This window comes from Tursiops truncatus, chromosome 6, assembly GCF_011762595.2.
Source record: "Tursiops truncatus isolate mTurTru1 chromosome 6, mTurTru1.mat.Y, whole genome shotgun sequence".
Classification (NCBI taxonomy): Eukaryota; Metazoa; Chordata; class Mammalia; order Artiodactyla; family Delphinidae; genus Tursiops; species Tursiops truncatus.
Window position 1 is genome coordinate 60,972,591 of NC_047039.1, and position 10,811 is coordinate 60,983,401.

The window sequence follows — 10,811 nt, forward strand, 5'->3', positions numbered from 1 at the left end:
AACAGTTGGCTTTCTGGGGACAGCCTCTTGAGGTCTCTGACCAAACCAAGCAGAAGGACTGGGGTCACAGCTTAGGTGGGGTATGAAGTTGAGGATGTTGGATTCTTAAGAATGGTCCACTATATAGGTGCAACATATGCAGGGAATGTGCCTCCATTCCTAGCAGCCCGTGTTTAGAATTTTACATCTTGTAACACTTCCATCACCTTCCTCTCTTTTCTGCTTATTCTTTACTTTAAAAAGTTGCCAAAGGCATCTTCACCTATCCATTTTCCAAGTTATGTGCCTTCAATCCTGTATATTAGAAAGACCCTTTTGCCATTTTCCACTTTTTAATTTTTCTCTCCATTTTACTACTGCGTGTTTTTTTATTTAACTTGTTTATGCTTTGACATTAACTCTTGTCGAAATGCTGACGCTTTTGCATGTTAAAAAAAAAAACCCGTTCAATAAATAAGGCCCAAGAAGAAGGTGAAGTGTCTCCCGGCTGTTAGCCGGTTCTGGAGTTCTTTGACTCCCTGGCGCACGGGAAGGACTATGTGCTTGATCGCGTCGAGAGGGAGACACAAGCTCGGCCTTCGAATTGGCCAGCCTGGTGACCAGCGAGCCCGTCCCCCCTTCCCCCTCCCGCGCTCACACTCAGGAAGCAGCTGCCTACAGGCCGGCCCTCGGCGGCCGCACACACATCCACTCTCCTCCCAGGCCGCCTCCCTCCCTCACCCCCTCCCTCCCTCCCTCCCTCCCTCTTCCCCCTTCCCCTCTCCCTGCAGCCGCGTCCACACTGCGCCGCCAGGGCAGCCCAGAGCGTGGCGCGCACGGGCACTAGCGCTGGGGCCGCCACCACTGCCCCTCCCCGCAGCCCCGTTCGCTGCCCGCAGCCGTCTAGGCTCGCACCAGCGTCCTCCCGACGGAACCCGCCGAAAGCAGTTAGCCAGCATCCCGCGCCGGCCCCCAGACGCACCCCCAGGCCCAGGGCGAGGATGAACAGGACGCGCGAGGCACAAAGTCGAAACTCAACTTTTTAAAGATATTATTTGCTCCGTGTGTGTGTGTGTGTGTGTGTGTGTGTGTGTGTGTGTGTATGTATGCGCGCGGGGAGGGGGCGGCAGAATGAGCTGATGCCGAGGGTACAGCCACCCCACTTCTGCCCCCTCCTCCCCCTGCCGCCGCTGCCCTAGCACACGCGCGCGCACACACGGCACTTGGGCCGGGTTTCCGCGCTCTGTCCCCCTGCTTGGATGGGAGTTTTCATTTCCGAAGGAGGCAGAGCCGGGGGAGCGCGCTGAAGGGCTGGAGCCCCAAGTTTCTCCTCGCCAGCGCTGGCCGCCCGCTGTCACTCGCTCAGGCTGGCCGGGGGAAGGGACCCGCACGCCAGGCTTTGTTGTGGAAATCCCGGTTACCTGGTAAGTGGATGCCATAGGAACTTTGCTCGCAGGCGAGAGACGGGAGAAGCCGGGCGCTTGAGAATGTGGGGGAGTTGCAACGCTCAGAGATACAAACTAGGTATTAGAACTGTTTCCACGCTGAACGGGTGGCGTTCGCTCAGGTTTAAGAATACGTGCACTCCAACACCCAGATTCTCTAGAAGGTCTGTTTACTGAGATAGATAACAATTCTCAATTAGGAGTCAAGCCGTGTTCTTGTCAGTTGTCTAAAAGCGTCGACTGAAGAAGACGGAGAGGAAATCAACAAGGTTTTAAAGTTTTTCTAATGAGGAAGACTTTTTTTGTTTTTGGCTTTTCTTCTAAACTACAGGGTCCAGAAGGCTACAAAATCAGGGCAGGTTACGGAACGCAAGGGCATGGTTGTGCACGCCACCCATGAGTCCCCACTGAAGGGAAACTTTGGAGAAGTGGGAATTGATGGGTTGACATGAGGTCTCTCTCGCGCTCACGGGGCTTTAGTTGCCTTTGCCAGTTCCACGTGTTTGTGGAGCTCTAACGAAGGCTGTTTTCCATGTTGTGCCTCACCCAAGCCCATGTCCCTCCCCATTGCTCCGGAGGTCCTCCGGTAGGGGGTACATTAACTCCTCGTGGGGACGGGTCCAGCGACTCGCAGCCGCCAGGTCTTGTAACTATAACTATAAACCCACGCCGCAAAATGCACAGATTCAGACGCGCACACTCCCCACTAGGTTTGTCACCTCACATTTACATTTTTATAGGGCCCGACAAAATGTCAGCACTGTTTGGGAAATGTCTCAGTCTCGGGGACTTTGTCCTGCGCACAACTCCAGTCCCTATAAATGACCCTGTGTGTATTTTGAAGTCGCCCGAGGCCGCTTTCTGGAAAGCGTGAGTGAGCAGCCGGCTTTCTCCTAAACACACACCTTGCCCAGAGCGACACTTCCAAGTTACTCACTGGAGCTGACAAGTCACTTCGGTGATGAGGAAGTCACCCAAATGTCTGGAAAACTTGGCCCTGACGGATTTGTCATCCTATGGATGATTCAATTAGGTACCTGTAGGGAGAAACTTTCTGAAAGGTCATTTCTGGCTTCCCGAGTCGCACCCTCGACTTGGGGGTGTCTAAGAGGCAAGAAGTGAAAGAACAAGGATTAGGGCGATAGCTGGGTGGGGGCTTCGGGCCGGCGGGAGCGTGCGCTCCCGGGAGCGGCGAGCAGGCTGCGACTTCCTCGGGATCCGGGATTGGGCCGGGCAGCGCGCTGCTCCCTGCCTCTTGGACTTCCCAGCCGCGGGCCAGCCGCAGCGCTCATTCGGCCCCGACTTACTCAGGACTGGGTTGCACAACAGGAAGCCTGCACGAGTTTGTTTTGTTTTGCTGCGCTCGGTTGTGGACAAGGCCGAGGGTTAGGGGCAGAGGCGGCCAGGGAGTAACGGGGTCGCAGCAGCGCGTCCCCAGCAGGGCTTTGTCGCCTCTGCCTCCCCGGACCCGCCCCTCACTCCTTGCCAGAGAGCCCAGGGGCATGGGCCTCGGATCTCCGGTGGCCAAGATAGGGGGGTCATGAGCAGATAAGTGCTGCCCTTCTCCTGTCCTGCCCCACACGCTTCTCCTTCGCCCGGCGGGTCCCCGGCACCTCTCCCGATCTCTCCAGCCCTCCTCCTGGCTGGAGAGCCCCCCCACCTCGGTATTCCTCACCCCCTTACTAGGCTTTCCCGGACATCAGCTGGGCCCTCATCCCTGCAGCATCTAAACCCAGGGCAGGGGGTGGGGGTGGAGGGTACTTCCGGAAACGCAGGGACTTGATAGCAGGAATTGCGGCCCCTTCTTGCAGAGAAGAGGGCTTTGCACCCTCTCCCCACCTACTTGTAGGACATAGCGTCGCCCCAGAGTTTGGGCCCGGGGCTCTGGAGTTTGAGAAGAGGAATGTTCTGCAGCTCCCCCCAGTGGACCAGTTCCCTTTAGGTTGTGGAAAGAGGGAATCTCAAGTATGATGGGATCTTGGTTATCACCTACAGATGAGGAAGCTGAGACCCAGAGAGTTTTAGGAGTTTTGCCCAGGGCCTCAGAGCCAGTTGTCACAGTCGCAGGGCAGACAATCAAGTTTCCCAGTTCCCAGTTCAGAGAGCATTCCTTGGCCTGAAGGTGAACTCAAGACAAATGCAGAGTCTCATTCTGTCCCTTCTGAAAGCTTTGATGAGTCATGATTTCTGCCTTGGGAGTTAGCCAGACGTCTGTTTCCCTCTCTGTAGCATTTCTGACTGGACCTCCCTTTTTACATAAATGGGGACACTTTTTTTTTTTGTATAAAATTGATTTGTCTTGGTTTAAATTTTCCCATTCCTTCTTTTCTCCCTCCTTCAAGTTTGCTTACAGTGAAGTGTGAAACAGCTGCAACCAGCAAAAGTTTGTAGAAAAAGGATCTGCCACAATGACTGTTTGAAGCCACTTAGAGACAGGAGAGTGTGATGTTATTTTTGCAATTGGGAACTGTTGAAGTTTAATGATCGCCTTTGAATGCTTTACAGTTTTCATATGTTTTCACTAGTTGTCTATGCAGCCAGATTAGCCCTAACACTACCTTGGAAAGGAAGAGTGGGGATTTCTTTTCCAGTTACTTTCAAACACCTTTCCTTGTTGGTAGTTGAAGTCCTTTCCTTTGTTACCCAGAGGACTCAGTAATCCTGCAGTGTGAATAGTTAAATCTAATTGCTGCTGTAACTCCATCTCTCCTTGGTTCACATTAGGCCAGTTTGAGAGAGCATCTTTTCTCTGGTTCCCGATAACATACAAGTTCCTTAATAGTAAAGAGTCTGTCAGAAATTGAATACTTGGGGGGTCGGTTGGTTTGCTTGGGAGGAACTGATCATGTACCAGCCCTACCTTCATTTATATGGCAGAAAGTGGTCTTTCCATCATTTCAGAAGAGAGCTCAGTGTTCTTAGTCTTTTTTCTCTGAGTGTTCTTTCCTGCTAGTAAATTAATTTGAGGACATTCTTTCCGGTGTTGTCTCTCTCATATTGTAGTTATTGATCTCTGGAGTTGTAATGTTAATTTGTAGTTCTTCCAGAGTATAGAAGGAGTACTTCTTGAAGGAGATAATTCAGGAAATGGCATCCTGTGCACATTCTCTTCCTTGGAGAAGTCATTTTCTGTGTAATTATTTTCTGTAGAGGATATTATAAGGAAGATTGAAATACAAGACTTAACATTTAACTTTTCTTAAAGTTTGGTTGGCTCATAGACTCAATCAGGACTGAAAATAAATTTAAAACATAAATAAACGGCACATAGGAAATCTGTGCAATATAACCATGCTGCCTTACTCTTTCCAGGAGGATAAAACTTACAATAAAGTCTTTGAAATTACATTAACATGTAGCTTGATTAAAAGATGCTCAAATTCCAAGTTTTCCTAGTTTTCCACTTACTTGAGGCAGAGTTGACACAAAGTCCAAAATTTTTATTGAGATAAAATATTTTTATTGAGATAAAATAAAATATTGATAAAGTACATACATCTTAAGCTTGATGAATTTTCACAAACTGAACACAACTGAATAACTAGCATCTGGATTAAGAAATGGAACATTACCAACACCCCAGAAACATCACTCTTACTCTCTTCTCATCACTGTCTTCCCCCAGCCCTTCCAGTCACTGTGTTCTCCTCAAGAGTAATGACTGCCTTAACTTCTACGAGATGTAATAATGTTGCCCGTCTTTTTAATACCTTATGTAAATGGGATAATTCAATATGCACCCTTGGGTCTGGCTTCTTTTGCTGATATAACAACCTTTTAGTAGGTCAAATAATTTGGACTCCCCTTTAAAGTTTAGGGGAACATTTTGGCTTGCAGAAATTGGTTGGTCAGGCGTTACTTAATATGACAGAATTAAGGAAAAACGCTGACAGAAGCAGAAGCCCTATTCTCCATCCTAATGACTGTCTGATTAGGGAGACTGAACATGAGTGAAGCCAGCTTAGGGTGAGCAAGGAGAATGCTGAGGAGCAGCTACCACCGTGACAGCCCAGAATGCATTCGGCAGTCTCTCTGTTAGGGATAGCACACCCCCCCCCCCCACTCCCCCAACACGCAAAGAAGCGCCTGGGTGAAAGTACTGAAATGACTGTATTTGTTTTGTGACTTTTAGTTAGGATTTCTCATTGTTCACGAGTATGCCAAGGTAAAGACAAGAATAATATGCCGGCTCAGAAGAGTGAGATGGAGTTTTTATGCTGCTTTGTTCTAATAAAGAAAGGAATAGACTGGGAGGAATAGACCAGGAAGCACACAACTGTAATTAAACTGGTTCAACAAGGCACAGAGCGTAAGGTTCATGATTTTATGGTCACACCTTACTTAGACTATATTTATTCAGGCAATAAATGATAAATATAGGATATTAATGTATAAATATATAATTATATATTTCATTTATACTATGCTTTTCAGTATAAATAAGCAGTACAGTGTGATAACTATAAATATAATAAATATATGCATAAATGTATATGAAAAGTCAATATGTGTGACACAGGTAGTGTGAAAAATATAAATATAAAGGTATAGTATAAAATAATCTGTGTACCTATAAGGGCTGGGGAGAGTTCAGAGGTAATTTAGACACAGTCCTAAAACTTAATGAAATTAGAATTTAGACAGGAAGATGAAACATAGGCAAATAACTATAAGGCAATGCAGAAAGTTATGAATGTTAAAGGAGGTGTACATAGAGTGAAATAGTCAACATTTATTGGATCCTTCTATGTACCAGACAGTGTGCTAAACAAGTAACGTGCATTATCTCATTTAATATTCTGTAATGCTGTGAACTAGGTACAACAGTGTAATTCTCACCATTTTACAGATCAGAGACAGAGGGATTAAGAGAGGATCAGAGAAGGCCTAAGGTGGGGTGGGCCTGGAGGTTGAATAGAATCTGGATTTGGGGAAACAGAGGGCAAAAGAAGGGAGGAGGGGAAACACCACTCAGGTGGACTCAAAGGCAGTATGTAGGATGAACAGAAACAAGGATCTAATCATTTTCTACTGTGGGAACAAAATCAGGGGATTTATTTGTAAAACTGGAATCATGAAGGCTCTAAGTAGTTGAAAGCAGACTTGAAGTAAAGAAAGCTGGTGGGGGCCATTCTTGTCTGACATGATCTCTTCAGGCCAAGAATGGGAACAACTACACATTCCTTCAGGTGCAGCAAGCCTTGCTGAACTGCAGATGGGCAGATAGGATTATAGTGCAAGATCAGACCCCGTCCCAGGCTCCTTGATAAAAAAGGTCAGGCTTTCTCATTGTCAGTTATTTCAGAAGTTCTGAGCCAGATCTATGAAGTTTCATTTCTAGGCCTGCTGAATACTGTACACACAAAAGTAACCAGATGCCAGGCCTATATATGAATTCTTGTTATTCCTGTGTGTGAAGAAATGGATTAATGTTTTCTCAACCTTTGCAGCATGACCAATAGATTCCACTTCTGTCTGTAACTTGACTGAGTCATTCATGTAGGGTTTTTTTTTTTTTTTTAAATAAATATGTTGTCATGTTGGTTAAGGGCCTAGTCATTGTTGTGGACATTCATACTTCTGCAGTGATGTCAGTGAACATAATTTAACTTGTATAAAACTTCTGTCTACCAACAGCTAAAAATAGTTACATTGGTTACTTTTAAGGAATAACTAACTACACTGAAGGAAAGAAATCACTCAGTTACACAAGTGATAGGGATAATTTAATATATTTGAATATTTGGTTTAATGAGTGCTAAATTCAATTTATTTCTAGAATCTTCCATAGGTAGATGTTTATTATCCTTTTGAACATATAGTGAGTTTTAGCTTTGCAAATAGCTATTCATATGGGCTGAGTAGTTATTTATACATACTAGGTGACAAAGAATGCACTTTCATTTGCCGTATTTTACAACCTGTGTATCTCCTTGTGTGAGGATGGATTTTTTTTTTTTAAAGAAAATTCTCCAGCCAGTTACTTTTCTTTTATATTTCTGAAGAAGGCTTTGTGTCTCAAACCATGGCCATGTGGTGTTTGTTCACTCTTTGCAATTCAGGTAATTAATTCAGTGGTGACATCACTGGGAATGTGTTCGTTTTTCCATTTCAAATTCCTCTTCATAGGATCTGATGGTTAACTCGTATTAAGAACAGATTTCAAAAAAAAGTCAGTTCTCAAAGGCAGTTATGTGTTAATTTATACTTGCCCTCTTTATCACTGTAAAAGTGAAGTTTTATTCCAGGGAAGGTCATGTACCCTTTAGAACAAGGAAGATATAAAATTGTCAGTCATTTTGATCCTGATTCTGGTAGTCAGTTGGTTAATTGATATTTGTAGACCACAGTTGATCAGTTGATGTTAAATAAAAGATAAAGTGAAAGATAACAGTGGTAGGAGTGTAGCTTTGTGTGATTTAAGCCTTATTTTTCATAAAGCTAAAAATGTCAAACATTTAGATCTTTTCTTTATTACGGCTATATTATGGTATTTGTTTTACTTTGGTTGTTTAATTCTGTCTATGTCTACAGATACTCCTGTTAAGTACCTGGGCAGGCAGATAGTCCAAATGCTTCCATAACAGTAGCTTTTATGCTTTTTTGTCTGCAACCCACCAGAAAATATATTTTTCATCTTACCCAGAATACACTATATGCATATAGATATGCAGACATATACACCCACAAATCATTAAAAGGAAACAATTCTTAACCATTAATATATTTGATGCACATTGATAGCTTCTGTTTTATTCTAGTTGGTTCTATTTCATTAAAAAAATGTTTTGCCATTGAATAATTGATTTCAGGGCTCACCAATGGATTGCCGTCAATTTGAAAAACAGTGCTTTAGAAACATTACTTTGTTAAACATAGATCTAGGAACTTATGGCCCATATTCACCTTGGGCCAATGCATGGGCCAAGGCATGGTTACCTTTCTGAACTTACCTATGTTTGTCTCAAAAATCTTTTTGGTTTCAAGTTCGTTCTCATTGTGTGTGATTTCTTGCAGCTGACTAAGGGAATCCCTAACTATCCCCCTCTCTGTTGCCGTTTTTTGGTAGGGCCATATTTTTCTAGAACTTTCTGTACTCATTGATGAGTTCATGACTGAGGCAAAGTTGATGAAACACTTGTAGGTAATTGCTACTAAAAATAGTGACATTTAGTAAGTTAGGGGGATATGAGAGTTGCATAGATGCATTGAAGTGTGGAAAGTAGATTCTAAGAGAGGTTATTGAACTTCTAATAATGCCCTCCAGCAGTATTTTCTTGAAGGTTCTATATTTCTTCCAGATATCCGTAATCACTAGCATCGTGTGGAATGTTCTCAATGCTGCTTCTGATTTTTAAGTTAGGATTAACTAACTACAGAATAAATTCCTGCATTAGATTTGGTCATTTTTTAGCACTGCCTTCCCCTCCCCTTCCTTCTCTCTCCTTCTTTCTGTCCCTCTTCTCCCTTTCTCTTTCCTTCCTTTCCTCAGTGTCCTGTCCATAATGACTACCCACATTTTTAGTATCGTAGCCACTAAATTTGATTAAAAAGGCACTGCCAGATATTTTACTCTATAAATTTAGGGAAGATTATTTTTATTTTTAAGAAAATTTTATATAAAAAAGTTAAAATGTGTATATCTCTAATTCGATAGCAAAGAGTTGTAATCACAGATTAAAACAGAGTCAGGAATTCTATTAGATGGGATCCATAAGTTCATTATATAATCTTTTCTGAGTGGTCTTTGGTAGAATGGTCTTGAATTTCTGAAGGGAACACTGATTTGTCTTCATACTTTTAAGTAAAGTATGGTATAACTCAAAGCTAAACTTCTTTGATTTCATTTTATTGGTGATTATATTGCTTGAGTAATAGCTATAAACATCTTAGTATTCAAAATAAATATGTTAATATTCTCGAATTACATATATTAGACCTTGGGAGTGCCCAAGTGACTATACGGTCTATATGTACTAGTTACAAGGTGTAACCTCCCCAAGTTTCCACTCCACATCCCAAATGTGGAATTATTCCATCCCTGTTTCTGTGTGGCCTCTGTTGTAAAGTCTGTGAGAGTGTCAGTCTCACTGTATAAAGTTATGAAAACACGGAAATGATCAACTAAACTTTGTTGCTGGTTACTTAATATACTTTCAGTTTAGAGAAATGATATTGTATGCATCCAGTGCATTTCCTCTATAGTATCCTCCAGCTTCACAGGCACATGTTTGTACTTTCCTCTTGTTAAAATTGCAGACAAGAATAATTTTGATTTATTGGTGACATCTAATATAGCTGTGTTTATATTGTTGCCAATAAAATGACTTACACGATTGGTGTTTGTTTATACAATCTTTTCTGAGGAGTCAGTCACCTGTGTTAGGACAAGGTACATTCTGCTTATTAAAATGAACTCCTAGGATCTAAGAACATTCAGCTCTATCTGTCCTTGATTGAATTGCAAAACGTGCTTCACACTGCAGCAGTGCACGAGAATACCTTATATTATCTATCAATAGGCTTTTCATTTCTATATTCTTCTGGCTACAAAGCTGTAACTAGAGAAACCCATGGGAATAGCAGGGGCCTATTAGCGATCAAGGCAGTGATGTTGAAAAGGCAATGTTAATGAAATTATACAATCATTAACCCGAAGCGGGAAAAATAAAAAGAATCAATAAAAACTCTATTTTAGATGGTTTAGACGTATATATAAGAAACCAGCCCAGGAGCAGTTTGTTTGCTGACAGGCATTTTGTGTCTCATTATCAGGGTTTCTATGCAGGGTAAGAAATGCTTGTGGCATAAGGAATGGAAAATGTAACAAAGGCTAAATGTAGCCTAAGGAAATGAAATGATGTATGAAAATTAATAATTAACTGGCTCATCAGATGAATTATGACTCTAGATGAGTCTGTTAATAATATTAACTAAGAAAGGGCTTTTGGCTGTAAATAGACATTATAGAACTCGTGTTTTTGGAATTTTCTTGAAGGGATGAGTTAACATTGTTCTGTGTAATCTTTTAATCCACACGGCACAGTGCCTTGAGCTTTGGGTAGAAGGTAGAGTCATGATCTTGTATTTTGATTAAAGTCATAGCTTTTCCAGAAATCTAATGAAATTATCATTAAGTGATTTTGTGCCTTGGTTTTCTTAGGAGTTAAGTAACTTCCTCTCTGACTTGACTTACAGGAATGTGTTTTAAGAGTTTTCAAGTGGCCGAAAGGAAAGATTTATTAACTTATGTTGACTCATATAGCAGGATGAATGAACATTTTCATTGTTAGAACCAAAGGAGTATTAAAAATCTAAATGTATTAATATGTCAGATCCAAAGTACCCTAAATTTATACTTCCGGGGGTTCCACGCTTTTCCTTTTT

General features: G+C 42.6%; 1 protein-coding gene across 5 annotated transcripts in view; it reads left to right on the top strand.

Moving 5' to 3' along the window:
• Positions 1-1,121: 1,121 nt before the first annotated feature.
• Positions 1,122-10,811, top strand: part of GLIS3 (GLIS family zinc finger 3) — a 507,224-nt gene continuing 497,534 nt past the window's right edge. For 2 of the 5 annotated variants that reach the window (XM_019934153.3, XM_033858125.2), the window contains exon 1: positions 1,267-1,403. The gene's annotated coding sequence lies outside the window, so the exon portion shown is untranslated. Of the gene's footprint in view, positions 1,404-10,811 lie in introns of all 5 variants that reach the window. The other 3 variants (XM_033858124.2, XM_073806158.1, XM_033858126.2) reach the window with 2 other exon arrangements.